This window comes from Palaemon carinicauda, chromosome 16, assembly GCF_036898095.1.
Source record: "Palaemon carinicauda isolate YSFRI2023 chromosome 16, ASM3689809v2, whole genome shotgun sequence".
Taxonomy (NCBI): Eukaryota; Metazoa; Arthropoda; class Malacostraca; order Decapoda; family Palaemonidae; genus Palaemon; species Palaemon carinicauda.
The window spans coordinates 109,117,603-109,135,102 of NC_090740.1; positions in this window are offsets into that span (position 1 = coordinate 109,117,603).

The window sequence follows — 17,500 nt, forward strand, 5'->3', positions numbered from 1 at the left end:
TTAAAACCTCATCTCTTAGGCTAACATAAGTGACCTTATTCATGGAAACACACACACACTGTTACAAATTTGGATTAAGGAAAGGTAAATGCCTGGCAACAGTTACTCCATGATTTTTAAAAACGTATATATTGACTTACAAGAGTGATATTACGGTCACCAATCCGTAAAAGATAATAACAAAGTAGGGTGAAAATCACGGTCGACTGCATCTTACTGAAATACGGTTGAGAACAGTATATCTTTAAGGAGAATTTCCGATCAAAATTGCGTTTTGTTTCTTTTTTTTTTATCATTGTAGGACAGATTCTTTTCCCTTCAGAATTTTACATAGATAGAAAATAGAAATCATCTATAAACCGAAGGAGCGCAAAAAAAAAAAATCGCTTCGAGTTCCCGTCAGAAGACTAAAGGAAGAGTAAAAGCCCTCGGATGAAATACTGGTGCGTTCCTTAAAAGAAAAAAAAAAAAAAAAAAAAAAAAAACTTTATGATCAAGGTTATTTTTAATACACTGTTAGGAAAAAAGATTATTCTAATAGAAAATTCTCCGTAAAAATATATTGTTCTCAGCCATATTTCATTAAATACAGGCGACCGTAATTATACCTTACTTTGTTATTATCTTTTACGGGTTGATGACCGTAATATCACTCCTTTACGTCAATATGTTATCTTTTAAAACTAAAATTCCTGGAATAAACATTGCCAGGCATTTGCCATTTTCCTAATGCAAATTTTTAACATCGTAAATCTAATGAAATGTTAATGTTCAACAATTCATCTCAAATCAGTATTAAGAAAAGGCCATGTATGTTTTCAATCCTCTTATTAAGATATTTTTTTTCCTTTTAGTTTCTCATGAGATATACAATCATACACAATTCTAGAAGATTTCTTAAATGATATTGAGGGTAAATTATACTTACAATAGTCTGGTTACTCCCAAAATTACATATTACACAGTAATTCGAGGAAAATTCACATGCAGAAACATATTATTATTATTATTATTATTATTATTATTATTATTATTATTATTATTATTATTGTGGTTGTTGTTGTTGTTGTTGTTATTGTTATTATCATTGTTATTATCATTAATTATTATTATTGATTATTATTATTATTATTATTATTATTATTATTATTATTATTATTATTATTATTATCATTGAATTTATTATTGTTATTTTTATTATTACTTGCTAAGCTAGAACCTAGTTTGAAAAGAAAGCTGCTATAGGCCCAAGGGGTCAAACAAGGAAAGTAGCCGGGTGAGGAAAGAAAATAAGGAAACGAATAAACTACATAAAAAATAATAAACAAATTATTTAAGAACAGAAACACCATTAAAACATATCTTTTATATATAAACTATAAAAGAACTAATGTTAGCCTCTTCAACAGGAAAAAAACATTCCCTGCTAGTATGAAATTTTGAAGTTTTATTTATCTACAGAAATCACCATGGGAGAAAGGTTTTGTATCCTCCATATTTCAAAACTGAAAACTTACATAACTCTCTTATATAACCACTGCATGAGAACATCTAACTAAAACTGTCAGAGATTTTGAAATATACTGTACGTCTATTAGCGAAGGTGGAGATGATGATGATAATGTATAAAAGGCTGCTAATATGAAGTATAATTTTGTTTTACAGCTAATTTTATCAATGTAAACTTATTTCAAAACATCACTCGCCCATTAATGAAAGAAATTATAATGCAACTTTTAACCTATGCATATCTACAAGTATATTAAAGATTATTGGTTCTTTGTTCACAGAATAATTTCTGATTAATTTCTGATCCTTAAATGTGATATAATATCTAAAGACAATTACATCAAATAACTGTTTCGTTTTGAATTTTTTAGATCTCAAATTTCAAAAACTTGAAATTTTAAACCTACCGGCAAAATTAGCGTTAAATTGCAAAGCACCAATTAAAATTTTTTCCTAATAAAAAATAACGTAATTGAAGTTATCAGGTTCTTCAAAAAACTAAAAAACAACATCGAGTTGTTGTTATCTTTTGAGAGGAAAGGATAGATAAGAGGAAAAGAGATCCCTTACGTAAACAGAGACAGAACTCCAAATGGAAAGGGAACGAAGTTTACATTTTATTATGGAAAAATTAGGTATAGAAATATATCGCGAAGTAATAAAATGTAGGATATTTAGAAATATGTCTATAGAGTAGTTTTACTTATATATATAATATATATATATATATATATATATAAATATATATATATATATGCATGTATATATATATATATATATATATGTATATATATATGCATGTATATATATATATATATATATATAAATATATATATATAAATATATATATATATATATATGTGTGTGTGTGTGTGTGTGTATTTATATATGTATATATATATACATATATACACTTTTATATGTATATATTGTATATTCATACAGTATATATATATATATATATATATACATATATATATATATATATATATATGTGTGTGTGTGTGTGTGTGTATACTTGTATATGTATATATCAAATATTTTTTAATACATAAGTATAAATATATATATATATATATATATATATGTATATATGTACACTTGTATATGTATATATTATATATTTTTTATACATATGTATATATATATATACTTGTATATATATATATATATATATATACATATATATATATACATATATATATATATATATATACAGTATATGTAACCATAATCATATACTGTGTATATATATATATATATATGTATGTATGTATATGTACACACACACACACACACACATATATATATATATATCAGATTTTTACAGTTAGGCAGATATGCGAGAAATATTTAGCAAAAGGTAAGGAGGTGTATGTTGCGTTTATGGATCTGGAGAAAGCATATGATTGAGTTGATAGGGAAGCAATGTGGAATATGATGAGGTTATATGGAGATGGTGGAAGGTTGTTGCAAGCAGTGAAAAGTTTCTACAAAGGTAGTAAAGCATGTTTTAGAATAGGAAATGAAGTGAGCGATTGGTTTCCGGTGAGAGTGGGGCTGAGACAGGGATGTGTGATGTCGCCATGGTTGTTTAACTTGTATGTTGATGGAGTGGTGAGAGAGGTGAATGCTCGAGTGCTTGGACGAGGATTAAAACTGGTAGGCGAGAATGACCATGAATGGGAGGTAAATCAGTTGTTGTTTGCAGATGATACTGTACTGGTAGCAGACACAGAAGAGAAGCTTGACCGACTAGTGACAGAATTTAGAAGGGTGTGTGAGAGAAGGAAGTTGATAGTTAATGTGGGTAAGAGTAAGGTTATGAGATGTACGAGAAGGGAAGGTGGTGCAAGGTTGACTGTCATGTTGTATGGAGAGTTACTTGAGGAGGTGGATCAGTTTAAGTACTTGGGGTCTGTTTTTGCAGCAAATGGTGGAGTGGAAGCAGATGTACGTCAGAGAGTGAATGAAGGATGCAAAGTGTTGGGGGCAGTTAAGGGGGTAGTAAAAAATAGAGGGTTGGGCATGAATGTGAAGAGAGTTCTATATGAGAAAGTGATTGTACCAACTGTGATGTATGGATCAGAGTTGTGGGGAATGAAAGTGATGGAGAGACAGAAATTGAATGTGTTTGAGATGAAGTGTCTAAGGAGTATGGCTGGTGTATCTCGAGTAGATAGGGTTAGGAACGAAGTGGTGAGGGTGAGAACGGGTGTAAGAAATGAGTTAGCGGCTAGAGTGGATATGAATGTGTTGAGGTGGTTTGGCCATGTTGAGAGAATGGAAAATGGTTGTCTGCTAAAGAAGGTGATGAATGCAAGAGTTGATGGGAGAAGTACAAGAGGAAGGCCAAGGTTTGGGTGGATGGATGGTGTGAAGAAAGCTCTGGGTGATAGGGGGATAGATGTGAGAGAGGCAAGAGAGCGTGCTAGAAATAGGAATGAATGGCGAGCGATTGTGACGCAGTTCTGGTAGGCCCTGCTGCTTCCTACGGTGCCTTAGAAGACCGCGGAGGTAGCAGCAGTAGGGGATTCAGCATTATGGAGCTTCATCTGTGGTGGAATTGTGGGAGATTGGGCTGTGGCACCCTAGCAGTACCCCAGCTGAACTCGGCTGAGTCCCTGGTTAGGCTGTGGGAACGTAGAGAGTAGTCCCCTTTTTGTTTTGTTTCTTTGTTGATGTTGGCTACCCCCTAAAATCAGGGGAAGTGCCTTGGTATATATATATAAATATATATATATATATATATATATACATCAGCCGATACTAGTCCACTGAACAACAAAGGCCTAAGACATGTTCTTCCACTGGCATCTGTTTATGATCTTTCTATGCAAGTCAACACATATATGTGTAATATATATATATATATATATATATACAAACTTTCAAGAATTTTTATATTGGCTTACGTATGTTTAATTGTAAGAAAGATAAAATTCCTTGAATACTCTATAACCTTTATTGTTCATGAAACCAACGTTTCAAACATCTACAAAAACATAAAAATTTAATATACGTGTTGCAATCAACGCATACAAATGAAGGACGATGTCTTATCCAAGTTTCTTCAATACAACAACATTCATTGTATTCCCGTTAAAAAAAAAAAAAAAAAAAAAAAAAGGCGTTAGGTGTAACAAGATATTATCTTTCCATTTTTATTTCACCAACTTTTTTATGCCAATGTTAACCTTATCAATAAAAAAATGATAATTTCAAACAATTAATTGTCATCCTATATGTGACCTATGAACCTATAAATCTATGATCAAATGAAGTTAGTTGTTTACAGACTGCCTTTATATCAATTCTTCCTTCTCTCTCATCACAACAATATATTTACAATAGACATTGATTAATCTAATGACACGATGTTTGCTTAAAATGATTGTGAAGAAAGAAAATATGAAGAGTTTGGTGAAATTAATTAGGATGAAAACCAATATCTATATACAAACAGGATTAACTGTTGTCCTTTACATTTATGACATTTATAAAGGAACTTAAAACGGATTTTGAGCGAAGCGAAAAATTTATTTTTGGGTGAGATAGCCATGTCGTCCTGATGGAAGGTTCCTTTAAGTAGCTTCCTAGGGTATATTTGACTACAGTGATATCCCCAGAGAATTTAACTTAGGGTCTACAGAATTCTAATTCCTGGTGCGAATATCCTTAAAGTTTCCTTTTAGGATATCGCATAATATCAGGGGACCTTTTCTTGACACGCAACATAGCAATCTGCACCCCGCATAGCATTTACGCTTCGAGGGGGAAAAGTGGCAAAATAAAAGAGGAGCCGTTAATAAGGTTCCCTTCCTTCGTTACTGTTTGAGTACACAGATAGCGCCATAATCGCCACCATCTTTATTCCTTGTAGTGTTGAGCCGGTACTTAGAGGTACAGTATTATTGGGAGGGATCCTGCTAAGGCCTTTCATAGATAGGAGGGACGGTCCATCAGAACGACATGGCTATCTCACCCAAAAAATAGATTTTTCGCTACGCTCAAAATCTGTTTTTTTGGGCTCAGGCCATGTCGTCCTGATGGAAGTTTACCAGAGCATTAATGTATCCGTGGATTCCTCCCCCCCCCCAGTTGTGCCTTAAACCTCAAGACAATATTTCCTTGGTCATTTAGAGCTTGGAGACCTATAACATTACCGTTATATCTCATTACTTCTAATCATGAACCATGTTAGTGCTTCCTGCCCCCTACAGGGAAGAGTCATGCTAGACTCGGGAAAAAGTCTCGAAGTTTGCATATTTTATATGACCAACCTAATAACCAAAAGGGCGTACAAGTTTCACTGTATACCTTAAGCCAAAGTTTGTATTTATAACCCCCATATGGGTATATGTAAGCCACCATAGCATCCAAGGTATATCAGCTTAGCTGTATACCACAGCAGACCCGTTTCTAACTGTATCAGAACAAGGTAAGCCTGGCCAGAAAAGGTTTGTTTACGTATAGGAACAAATTTACTATATTTGTTCAATGTAATTATGCAGAATAGTAAGGAATAGAAGGAATGCTCAGACATAACTTTATTTATATATAAGTTTATATATGTTTAAGGAAAAATAAGATGCACAAAACCATTAGACATTTATTGTCAGACAATAAACCAAAATTCAGCATACATTTCAAATTAATGTAAAACATGCAGGTGGAATAGAATTTACAAACATATATCAAACAAAATGAAATCAAAATTACTTGTTTTTCCTGAAATACAAAATTTTATGCCACTCATTTGAAAATTTTTAATATTTTTCTAATGTCTTTCTGAGAAGTCTGTTTATTTACACTTGTGTAAAATTACACGGCAATAGTGTTAAGTCTATGTTTCTTCACCTATATACACTGGAACAGTCCAAAATGTCACTTTGATAACATCTCACTTACCATGTTGCACCATAATGTGCCAACATATACACCCTCTAGAAATAGAGTCCCAAATAATTCACTATTCCTCGCAGCACTAAGCGACAGGTTTTAGTACATTACCTGCCGCCACCACGTATTTCTTTAATTCTTGCACTTGCTTTGCGTAGTGTTTGAAAAACACTATGGATGTCTTCCATCCAGCAAACGAGCGAAGGCTTTCAAAATTCATAAGCTGGAAAAAGTTTAACGATGAAGTAATTTTCCTAGGATCATGACCTGCGAGTGTACTGTCAGGATCCACTCTGTGGATAAAGTAGGTGATCTTCGCCCTTAGTTGTCTCAGGGATAAGTTTGAGCCCGATGTTTCTCCTTTAAAGAGCTGTCCTCCCCTGAAGTCTGAAGTTCTACGAAGATAGACCTTTAGACACTCAACTGGAAACAGCGAGACATCTTCCTTAAGAGGGCAGACTCTCCAGGGACCCCACCTCTTGGTGGTAGCTCGTTCTTGGCAAGAAACGCTGGGTCGGGAAAGAGATTCAGTTCTCCCGTTTCAGTAAAAGGGATATGGCCCTCCTCCCCAGAAAGGGTCACTATCTCACTAACTCTATCCCCTGAGGCTAGAGGAAACAAGAAAATAACTTTTTGAGTCATATCTTTCAGAAAGCAATTTTCGTTATTCAAACTTGAAGCTAAATGTAGTACCTTATCCAAAGCCCATGAAATGGGCCTTGGAGGTGCTGCCGGCCTAAGCCTAGCACAGGCCTTAAGGATTTTGTTAAAGGGTCTAGTCAAGGCAGATTTACACATAGTTATCAAGTTGACTGCTAAACCTTGTTTATGAAGGTGAATAAAGGAAGATAAGGAGAAATCTGTTAAGATTTCCTTTGGTTTCTTTGCCTTGACAAAGGCTACCCATTTCTTCCAAGATGACTCATATTGCCTTCTGGTAAATTTAGACTTATATTCCTCTAAGAAGTCTATACTCTCTTTCGAGATCCTAAACCTCTTTCTCAATGCTAGGGAGAGAAAATCATAAGATGAAGGTCTTGGGTTTTCTGTAATGAAGCAAAGACAGTCGACTTCTGTACTTGTTGAGACAGAACTGGGTCCGGCAGGGGAATCAGCCTCGGCTGCAATTCCAATACTAGAGGGAACCAGTTGCTCCTGGGCCACTTGGGAGCCAATAGGGCTGCTGTTCCTTGAAAAGATCTCAGCTTGTTGAGGATTTTCATTAGCAGGTTGTATGGAGGGAACATAAATCCTGCTCCAGTTGTTCCAGTCGAGGGACATGGCGTCCACTGCTTCCGCTAGAGGGTCCTCGTATGGGGCCACGTATCGAGGAAGTTTCTTGTTGTCGCTTGTTGCGAAGATGTCAATCTGCAGTTCCGGGACTTGATGTAAGATGAAAGAGAATTATCTTACATCTAGGGTCCATTCTGACTGTATCGGGGCTAGCCTGGATAGAGCGTTCACCGTCACATTGCTGAACCCTTGAAGGTGAACTGCTGATAAGAGCCATCTCATCTTTTCTGCCAAACGGAAGATGGCCAACATTACTTGGTTGAGTTGAGGTGATCTCGAGCCTTGATGATTCAGACATCTCATTACCACCTCGCTATCCAGAATCAGTCTTATATGGACCGAAGGCGAGAGGATAATTTCTTCAACATAAGGAAGACTGCCATGGCCTCCAAAATATTGATGTAGAAGGTCTTGAATAGAGAGGACCAAGTTCCTTGAACTTTGCGATGATGAGAATAACCTCCCCATCCTTTCAATGATGTGTCCGTGTGGATGATGACTGAGGGTGGAGGCGGTTGCAGAGGTGTTGACCCCTTTAAATTTTTGGCCTCCGACCATGGCTTGAGAAGTGATCAAAGTCGGATCGGTATTGGTCTTCTTAGATCTCTTCGAGCGTTTGATGCATATCTTTTCCAGACTCCTGATGCATCTTTTAGAACTGGGTCTGTCACTGATGCAAATTGGAGGGAGTCCAGCACTCTCTCCTGTTAGCGTCTTGAAATCATGTTGGATTTTAGTAGTCTCTTGACAGATCCCGCTATCTCTCTCCTCTTTAATGGAATGGAGAGGCAATGTGACTATAAGTTCCAATGTATACCTAGCCATTGAAACTTCTGAGCTGGAGACAATCGAGACTTTTTGGTGTTGATTTTGAATCCCAGATGTTCCAGGAACTGGATCACTTTCTTGGATGCTTCCATGCATTTCGTCTCGGATGCTGCCTACACCAGCCAATCGTCCAGGTAGGATATTACCTGAACACCTTGTAGGTGTAGTTGTTGAACGACTGCTTCTGCAAGCTTCGTGAAGATCCTTGGGGCTATGTTTAGTCCAAAGGGCATGGCTCTGAAAGCGTACTTTTTTTTTTTTAGCCTGAATCCTAGGTAGAAGGAGAGTTGGCGATTGATCGGAATGTGCCAATAGCCATCTGCCATGTCTATGGAGACTGTGTATGCCCTTTTGCCCAGCAAGGCCCCTATGTGTTGAAGGGTCAGCATCTTGAACTTGTCGTTTTCTATGATCTTGTTGAGTGGTGACAAATCCAGAATGACTCTGAGTTTGTCTGAGTCCTTCTTGGGAACACAAAACAGCCTTCCTTGGAATTTGTTGGACTTTGCCCTCCTTATCACCCGTTTGCTCAAGATCTCTCGGGTGTATTCTTCCAGGACGGGGGTGGAGTGTTGGAAGAATTGAGGGAATGATGGTGGAGCCATCCTCCAGCTCCAACCCAGTCCGTTTTTGATTAGGCTGTGAGCCCAGGGATCGAAGGTCCAACGATCCCGAAACAACCGGAAGCATCTCATTGCTTCTGGTTTCGGGGGGGTTGGCCTCCTTGGTGCGCGTCCTCCCCTGCCCCCTCTTCCTCTCGAAGGACGTCTAGAGTAACCTCTGTTTGACCCCCTACCTTAGGGCGAAAGGTAGTGGTCTTCCTCTCATAGGCGGGAGTAAAGGCTGGTGACTGAGTCAACACATGCTGGGGAACCATCTGGTATGTGGGTTGGGGCTGTACCACCGTCTGAGGCACCGCAGTCATGGGAAGTTGTTGTTGTCTAGCAGGACAAGAAGGCAACCTTGGCCTCTTTGTCTTCCTTTTCAATTGAGGACCCTCATCCGGGGAAAACTTCCTCTTAGCCAACATGCCCCACTACTGGAGAAGATTCCTATTCTCCGTGGCAGCTTTGTCAACTATTTCTTTGACCACTTCATTCGGGAAGAGGTCTTTCCCCCAGATGTTGGAAGATATCAACTTCCTGGGTTCATGTCTTACCGCAGCCGAGGCAAACACAAACTCCTTACAAGCCCTTCTAGCCCTAACAAAGCTATAAAAGTCTTTAGTTAGGGTTGCCAAGTGTGTTTTGGCTATTACCATGAACATATCTGGGGACCTATGTTCACTGGCCATTGCCTCCAGGGTCACCTGGAGGGACAGAGAGGCAGAAAGCCTTTTTTTCGTGTCCTACTCCCTGCGCAGGAGGAACTCTGACAACTTGGGAAGGTTTTCGCTAAACTTACTTCCAGCGATATCGGCCTCTAACTTCCCGACTGAGAAGGTAAGCTGAACATCTTTCCAATCTTTCTGATCTGTTGGCAGGGGTAGGGAAAGGGGCCTACACTCCTTCAGTGTAGGGCAAGGCTTCCCAGCTTCCGCTGCCTTGATCACTGCCTTGAACCATTTTCCCGCAAAGGGAAAGGCTATTGTTGCTGGAGCAAGAAAGGAAAAGTGTTTCTTGCTCAGGGCTGGCACCTTAGAATTGGTGAAGCCCCTGTCCTTCAGACTGCTGGCTAGTAAAGCTTGAGACTTTGAATGAGCTCCTTGGGCTCTGTCTCCTCCTTGGAGACGGCTCTGTCTTTAGACGAACAAAGCAGTCAGGATAGGCTTCAAAGCTGGGCCTGAACTCAATGTCCTTGATAAGTACAGCTCCTAGCTTTTCTGAAATGAAGATCTTACCGTTCGTTATTGGCATGTACTCAGCATGCCTCCATTGGTTTACTTGGGAGCACAAGGGAAGATCCTTTACATTCAGTCTCCTATGAGACCCACGGGTCACTGCAAGCTGTTGAATCTCCTTCCTTAGCGCAGCTTCCCTTTCTTCACTCTTCTTCTGAAACCTCTCCATCATGGCTTTAATGGTAGACAGGGTGTCATCCAACTTTTCAGCTGGAGGAGCGGAGGATGTAGAGGGTACAGGTTCTGGGGCAGGAAACGACGAAACAGACACTATTTAGACTTCATCCTCTTCCATCTCTGGAGCCAACGTAGAGTCCTCTTCTTGACATTCAGCTAGAAGGTCCTTTTCGGTGTCCTCTGACACCTCTGACATCCTCTCATCATCTAGATGGATGTCCTTCATCGCATCCGAGACATCCGTTTCCACGGCTATCTGGATGCAAGGGATCTCAGGGTGAGGCTGAGGAATGAGAGCATCCTCAGATGCTTTTGGGAAAAGGTAGGCCATCATACGCTCATTGGGAGGTAAGGCCCCGTGGTATTTTTCTGGAAGCCACGAACCCATCTGCGCAGCTTGTTCCGAGGTGCATACCTTGACTCCGTTTTCTTGGGGTTCTCAAAAGCCTCATAAACCAAGTCTTTGTACACTGTACCAACCTGGGGGTCCCAATATTTGAGAAGTTCCTTGGTGATGGAACAATGGGAGTGTGTCCTACACTCCAGGTGGCCTCAGAAATCCCTGCTATGTAGGTTGTAGAAGATGCTGCCACATTTCACATGGTCCTCCTGTAAACAGAGGAAAATAAAATGAGTATACTGTAGTTCATCTCACTAGATAAACTAATGAATATTATTATTAATATTTTCCATTTTATTTTATTGCATATAGCTTAGGATAGATAAGCCAGAAATGAATTAGGAAAGACACATACATGTGTTTCCTGCCCAGCCAATTGTTGTGACCTCCCTCAATATTAATCCTAGGGTTATTCTCCTCAGGAGGCCCGGTGGAAGAATCTAGCCTTTAAGGATAGAAGAGTGTAGCTAACACTAACTTCCAAAAGGATTAATAATGAGGGTAAGTAATAACTGATCATCTATCAGCATATAGCAAGGGAAATCCTTTCCCTATCTATAAGGTCTCAACAATAGACTGTGCCTGGACACACAGAGTATGTTGGAAAATTTAACTACTGTATACTTTTATACCATAGTTCTCTGTGTGCAGTATATTCTATACTACAGATGTACTGGGTACTGTATATATAAATACTGTAGTTGTCGCCGGCATGCAGCCGGAAAGGCTAGTACCTAAGGGACAGTTCAATTGACACAGTATTGAAAAATTAGTAGCTGGCGGTCCACTGGATTGCCGGCGGCTTACTGGACGCGGGTGGCTCGCCGGCTGTCGGCACCCTAGCCCAGACAGCAATCTATGTGACAGGGTAGTTGCCGATAGACTGAACTCGGCCGGCTCTTGCCGGCTAAGTCAGTTATGTCAGTGAATCATTGGATGTCAGTCCACAAGTCTAGTCAGCGTCTTGCCGGCTAGGTTAGTGGCCGGCAGCCGCCAGTCAGGTTAGTACCTGGTGGCACTAGCCAAGAGAGAGAGAAAAAGCAGGGAGTGAAAGGTGATGTAAGAGCACTGTCTTACTTCCTTCCTCCGGAATGAGTGTTCTAATGGAAGGGGAGAATATAAGATAATTAAGCTTTCACCCATCCACCTCCGTTGGCGGTCCCTGTCGGTCATAGGATGAGAATGGCAGCCCAAGGGAGGACTAAAGAATACTCCAAAGATAATGGATCTTCTGCCGGCACCTGGTACTGCCAACACAGCTATCCCGAAGCAATGTATCCGATAGGGAAGCTGAACGACTAGGCCATACAAGCAGAAGCGCAAGCCGGCCCTACAACCTGCCGGCAAGCGGTGAGATTGCAGGACGACGGCCAAAGGGATGTGATGGGTAGGCTATCACTAAAGGACAGAATGGGGAGGGGAAAGGGTCCTGTATAAGGTATGAGAGGAGTCGGTAGTAAGCCGGTCCTACCACACCTTGAGGAAGCTCTGTTTCAGTATCGGCGCCATCCTAGGTGGACGGAGAATTCATTCCCCAGCCTAGGCTCTGCCAATACAGCAAGGGGACCGGCATCACTAGCCGCAACCTTTGGTCATAGAGAAACAGAGTTCCAGTGCGGGCACCATCCTAGGCAGCAGAAAATCTCTATTCTGCAGCCTAGGGTCTGCAAGCACAGAACTAGTCGACTAAACTGCAGGGAGAAGGGGGATCACATGACCCCTTCAAGTGCAATCTAGGGAGGCTAAGCCTCCTATGCCAACAACCAAAGCCCAACAGGGGAATACATTCACCCTATCGACCAGCTGCCGGCACACGACATATACTCTGAGGTTCTGACCTAAACCCAAAGCTTACCATCTGTAGCTAGGGGAAGGGGCAGAAAAACCCTAGCCTAGTCTTGCCTGAATGACAACTCGAGGCAAGACCAACTAGGATTGTAGCCTTAAGCTACACTCAGAGGGAAGGAGGGATTACCCTATACATGAGGGTAACCGGGGAGATTGTATGAAAGTATACTAAAGTCCCTAGGCTACTAGCCTAGTGACAGTGAGATCGACTGCCTAACTCATCGAAGCTCTCTTGTATACTATCTTGAAAGAGGAAAATTTTATATTCAATCAATATATCTTACATGTATAAATTGCCTAATAGCTTCATTTAATTTTTATTAACACCAGGAACACTTATTACATCATGCAAGAGAGTAAACTAAAACGCCTAGGCTAGGAAGCCTAGCGTAAACGAGAACGGCTACCTAATTCGCCGAACTAAATGGATGCTATCGGCATAATATAATTAATTCCTAGCAATGAAGACTAAATAGCTACATAAATATTTAAGCTATCATACCGGGAAAGTCCTTCTGGCTAACTAAATAACTCATGCGTTACGAACGACAGCGCTGAAGATGCCTCCGCCAAAAATTATGTTTAATTCGTTTCAATTTTTTACTTTACGGTGAGAGCTATATTTATACAGCATAAGAATTAGATACTCAACTTTCCAGAGGCAGAAGAGGCTGGAGATTGCATAATAAATCCAAAATCACGAGAGAGCACTGGGAAAACCCCCTTGCGATATCGCTACAGAAGAAGCAATGAAGATGGGGGCGATTATGGCGCTATCTGTGTACTCAAACAGTAACGGAGGAAGGGAACCTTATTAATGGCTCCCCTTTTATTTTGCCACTTTTCCCCCTCGAAGCGTAAACGTTATGCGAGGTGCAGATTGCTATGTGGCGTGTCAAGAATAGGTCCCCTGATATTATGCGATATCATAAAAGGAAACTTTAAGGATATTCGTGCCAGGAGTTAGAATTCTAGAGACATTCAGTTAAATTCTCTGGGAATATCACTGTAGTCAATTATACCCTAAGAAGCTGCTTAAAGGAACCTTCCATCAGGACGACATGGCCTGAGCCCAAAATATATCATAGATAAAAGTGTCTAGCAAATAAAAAGACATGAATGTTCAGACTTACTTTTAAGAGATGTGGATGAAAACTGTACATGATTTGAAAAGAACACTCAAAGAAAATTCCATTGTCACTGAAACAACCAGATGAACGAGAGAGAGAGAGAGAGAGAGAGAGAGAGAGAGAGAGAGAGAGAGAGAGAGAGAGAGAGAGAGAGAGAGAGAGAGAGAGAGAGAGAGCATAGGTAATTTGGAATATATAGTGGCGTGAAGGTAGTTTGATGGTTTAAAGAAGATGAAAATTTTGGGGGGCAAAAAGATTCTAAAATAATAAGAGAAAAACAGTCGGATGTTTGGGAGAATATTTCGAAATAGGTTTGCTTAAAAAAATCTATAAATCTAAGAGATTTCCAATCGCTGAATATTCTTTTTGACTTTGATATGAAATCAGTGTTATGACTGACGCCCCTGTGGAGATCAAAGCGGACTTTCACTAATCGTCTATTGGATCTGATATAATCTCCAAAATTACATTTTTCACGAACATCGTTATAAACTAGAAGGGCACTCGGTAGAGCTCAGACCTCCACCACGGCAGCATATTTCTCGACCTTTTGCTCGACCTTGACCTTTGACCTTAACAAAGATTAATTGGGGTGGAATTTCATACACAAATATGAACCATAGCTGGTTGGACAAATAATATTACAGAGGAAGAAGGTAGAACAAGGAATAGGAGAAAAGTATGGAGTAGAATCAGAATACACAAGAGAGAGAGAGAGAGAGAGAGAGAGAGAGAGAGAGAGAGAGGAGAGAGAGAGAGAGAGAGAGAGAGAGAGAGATTATTACTGGATCGAGGATACAACAAGGAATGGGAGAGAACTATGGAATGGATTAAGAAAACACAAGAGAGAGAGAGAGAGAGAGAGAGAGAGAGAGAGAGAGAGAGAGAGACGAGAGAGAGAGAGAGAGAGATAATATTACTGAGAAAGAGGATAGAACAAGGAATCAGAGAAAAATATGGAATGGAATTAAGAAGACACAAAGAGAGAGAGAGAGAGAGAGAGAGAGAGAGAGAGAGAGAGAGAGAGAGAGAGAGAGAGAGAGAGAGAGAGAGAGAAGTATGTGACTATGCTGCTATTCCACTCTCTGACACAGGTATTTACATACTGCCGGTAACTTAGAAAAACAAACAAGCAAGCAGGGGATCAATTATTCAGAGGCCAGACAGATGATACAGAAGCGCTGTATTTGCAGATGTTAGTAGCTCTAGTTATCTGGTTTTACGAGAGAGAGAGAGAGAGAGAGAGAGAGAGAGAGAGAGAGAGAGAGAGAGAGAGAGAGAGAGAGAGAGAGAAAGTTGGCCAAGTCTGCACAATTTCCTCCGAATCTCTATAAAAAAACAACTATTATTATACACTTTTCATGAGGATAACAAGAGTGATTTTACTACAAGATTCCATTATTGTTTAAGATATTCAGACTTTAAACTGTACGTTTGTACATATCTTGATGCGGTAACCCAAGATATACCATGGCCTCCCGCTGTCTTGGGTTAGAGATTGCTTGTTATTTTCAAGATTTTATTGCTGAATATGAAAGATTTATTTTAATGTTATAATGGTTCTTAAACTTCTCTTGTAGTTTTTCCTTATTTCCTTTCCTCACTGGGTTATTTATTCTGTTGGAGCCCTTGGGCATATAGTAACGTGATTTTCCAACCAAGGTGGTAGCTTAGCAAGTGATAATAATAATAATAATAATAATAATAATAATAATAATAATAATAATAATAATAAACTATACCATTCGTTTTTGCATATTTTGAATCGGTAACCTAAGTAACCTAAATGAATTCCCTTTAGGACAATCATAACAATTGCATACTGTAAATCCCTATGTATATGATATAAGCTATCTCAGGAGAATATCATACGGCTGAGATACCACTCTCATAGAGATAAAGGATCCTTTAAAGGGTTAAGGTTAAACGTGTCTGGTTTCAGTTCCAGTTCCATCTGAATAGATGCTCACTAGAACGTCAGCCGGGCAAGTCCAATCCACCACTGTGGTGCCCTACCAAGATATGGCCTCCCCAGTAAACAGCTAAAACTCACGGTCCCGGGCGGGGATCTATCCGGTTCCATGCGAATGCTAGGCGAACACGTTATCGCTGTACTTGCCAGGAGGCTGATAAATGATAAGTCATTGTTTAGATAGGATTTGTGGATCTGGGCTATAGAGCACAGCGCTTGGGCTCATGAAGACATTCAGTGACCACATCTAATCTTAGGTAAAACCATGAAGTTACAATGAGGTTAAAGATAGAAATATAGTGCAGCAAGATGGATGAAAGAAAGCAAGAACTGCCAGACCCTTAGAAAAGAGAGGTGTACTGTAGTTGTATAATTACTTAACTTACTTCAAGGACTGATTTTCAGGTCATTCTCTGTAACGGAACCCTACTCTCTTCAGGATCTATCAAAATTCCTTTTATAGTAAGCTTTCCAAGGCATTCAGAATTTCACATCACATATTGCTCGTTTATAGTTTTTGGGCCGCATATTTGAAAACTCTAGAACATATAGTAGACATGTATCTTTGCCTGCATATTTTCTGAGTAACCTTGCATATTCATTACACGTCTTCCTCAATATGACATTAGCAATAAACAAAATATACCTACTATGAAAAATGGAACATGGAGAAAAGAAATATTTCAAAATATTCTCCCCGTTTTCTATGTTGATTTTCCCAACTGAGATATTGATATTAATCTAGGTAATTTAGTATTGATTTTTACACACTGGCTAAAATCTTCACCCAAATCAGATACATCTATATTCATTGACTTTTAAAATGACTGCAAATAGGGCTGGTGATGTAGTTGATTCTACTGTTTAAATCAGAAAATGAACTACTACTGTTATGTTATTTGACAAGCACGTTGACGGAATGTTTACACTGTTAAGAAAAACGTAATTTTAATCGGAAAATCTCCGTAAAAATATACTTTTCTCTGCCGTATTTCAGTAAAATACAGGCTACCGTAATTTTACCATACGCTATTCTTATATTTTGCGGGGTGGTGACCGTAATTTCACTCCTTTATGTCAATATATCCGTTTTTTCAGAGTAGTAAAAATCCTGGAATAAATGTTGCCAGAGGTTTGTCGTTTTTTAATGCAAATTTTTAAGTGTATGCATATCACAATGGTGTTATTTTTAGTAAAGAAAATGTCTTTGCATCAAATATATTCTTGACCACAACTCACAGTTATTCTTAGGATAAGTCTTTTAATGCCTACATAGTTTCACTTTTCCTAAAATCACTTGAGTCTGAAAGAAATATATAATAAAACTCGGGAGTATGTCTTCTATGATTTCTCTGAAGTTCGTAATGATTTTAGTTCTTTTGAACTGAAAATAATAAGATTATTCACCAATATATTCGTGAAAGATGTAAGATCATTTACTTAAGGTCTCTGAAATCTCCAAAATAATTGGCTACCAATTTAGTATGTAGTAGGTTGGCCGGGGCACTAGCCACCAATTGAGATGATACCGCTAGAGAGTTATTTGACTAGAGAGTCCTTTGACTGGCCAGATAATACTACATTAGGTCCCTCTCTCTGGT